Here is a 2,500-nt window from a genome sequence, read left to right as displayed (position 1 = left end):
AACCCAAGAGTCCGTAGTATTCGGAGTTCTAGCGGGACCTCCCCCTTGCTTCCAACAACCCAAGAGTCCATAGTATTCGGAGTTCTAGCGGGGCCTCCCCTTGCTTCCAACAACCCAAGAGTCCGTAGTATTCGGAGTTCTAGCGGGGCCTCCCCGTGTGCTTCCAACAACCCAAGAGTCCATAGTATTCGGAGTTCTCGCGTGGCCTCCCATTGATTCAAACAACCCAAAGTCCATCTTCTTCGCAGTTCAACATCGCCTCCCTCGTTTCCAACAGGCCCAAAGGTCGTCTTCTTCGCAGATCCACGAAGAGCTCATCACGATTTGCCACATTCCATTTCCCACGGGTTGTCAACAACACTTTCTCACACTTCCCGCAATCGTGAGTACGTGCATGACATGCCAAAGCACATCTTATTTGCCTTCCATCGCACTCAAGACGACGGGTTGTGGAAGAACGATATTGTTCACAACAAGTTCAAGGACAAACGTCTCAATCAAGGGACACAACCGAATTATGTTGACTGGGTCGCTAAAGTAAACCCGAGTTCATATAATGCCCAGCATCCAAAAGAACTAGCCACAAACACGTGCATCACTGAGATGTTTCACTAGATGGAACTCGTGCGTGGCATTAGGATCCTCCAACACCTCTTCGTGATGGAAAGATAGAATTCGAAGCAACCACAGAAGTACCGTCTAGTGGGTAGGCAACACAGGGACTGATCAACCAATATCACCCAAGGCAACGGGTGAAAATGGAAGAGATGCATGCTTGACCGTTCGATACGCAAGGCATGGAGCCAGCCAGCAAGTGCATCTCGATTACAACTCACACACCCTCACGTTCGCAAGACACCACACCACAAGATGGTCCACCCCCCCACCTACCATGGGCAAGCAAGCAAATGGAAACATCAAGTGACGCAGGGTCAAGCATCGCTAGGCATGAAAATAACTTTCCACAATATCCGAGGGACTAGCTGCCGAGCTAACCAACGATCAGTGACGACCGTTATGTGTTGGTATTAATAAAGCTCAACAACTATGAAGAGGCTAGTTGTGCCATGATAAACATGCTAACGCACGCACCACGTGAGGGGGGAGGCCTCATCAAGCTCCCTTTTAAACCTGCCAGTGTGGAGCTGGCCGGCTCAAGGAGCACTCCCCCCCTATAAGAGGTTAATATGCAAAAGGCAAAATTGTACAAGTAGATACACTTTTTTTGAGCAGACATAAGTCCATATCTCGGGCTATACTTCGAATTTTGATGCGATTTTTTGCAGTAATTCGTAGAATAATGGTATCTCCTTGCTCACCAAATTTCATAATTTTTCTCGAAGGGGAACTATTTTTTTTATTTTTTTTTACTTACCGGGTATGTGTTAAAATCGGGAAAAAATAGAAAAGCACATGTAAGACTTCGAATTTCGACCTCATTTTTTCCAGTCCACCACTAAACAATATCAGGAACCTCCCCACAAAATTTCATTCAGTTTGGCCAAGGTCTTAAATTTGACAAATTTTGGCACCAACCTATCTAGTCGCGGGTGCACCGACCACTTGGCCAAGTGCAAAAATGCATCCAATTCAAAACTTTTGTGCACCAACACTTTTACAGTACTCATTTGGGGGCATTTGGAGGCCTTTCCAACCCTCACATCTCAAAAACCACGAATTTCATTTTTTCACAAATCTCCCCACCAAGCCATCTAGCTATGCCGTGGTGCACCGCCAACCTTGGCCATGTGCAAAACCCTCCGAACTCAAAACTTTCTGGCACCAAGAATTTCATGGTATTATTTGGGGGCATTTGGAGGCCATTCCAACCCTCACATCTCAAAAACCACGAATTTCATTTTTTCACAAAACTCCCCACCAAGCCATTTAGCTATGCCGCGGTGCACCGCCAACCTTGGCCATGTGCAAAACCCTCCGAACTCAAAACTTTCGTGCACCAAGAATTTCATGGTATTCAATTGGGGACATTTGGAGGCCATTCCAACCCTCACATCTCAAAAACCACGAATTTCATTTTTTCACAAAACTCCACACAAGCCATCTAGCTATGCCGCGGTGTGCACCGACCAACTTGGCCATGTGCAAAACCCTCCGAACTCAAAACTTTCGTGCACCAAGAATTTCATGGTATTCATTTGGGGACATTTGGAGGCCATTCCAACCCTCACATCTCAAAAACCACGAATTTCATTTTTTCACAAAAACTCCACACAAGCCATCTAGCTATGCCGCGGTGCACCGACCCAACTTGGCCATGTGCAAAACCCTCCGAACTCAAAACTTTCGTGCACCAAGAATTTCATGGTATTCATTTGGGGACATTTGGAGGCCATTCCAACCCTCACATCTCAAAAACCACGTATTTCATTTTTTCACAAAACTCCACACAAGCCATCTAGCTATGCCGCGGTGCACCGACCAACTTGGCCATGTGCAAAACCCTCCGAACTCAAAACTTTCGTGCACCAAGAATTTCATG

This window comes from Vigna unguiculata, unplaced genomic scaffold, assembly GCF_037176805.1.
Source record: "Vigna unguiculata cultivar grain cowpea cultivar isolate G323 ecotype 2 unplaced genomic scaffold, ASM3717680v1 ptg000290l, whole genome shotgun sequence".
NCBI classification, from domain to species: Eukaryota; Viridiplantae; Streptophyta; class Magnoliopsida; order Fabales; family Fabaceae; genus Vigna; species Vigna unguiculata.
The sequence above is the reverse complement of the archived record's forward strand: the minus strand, read 5'-3'. Positions refer to the sequence as shown.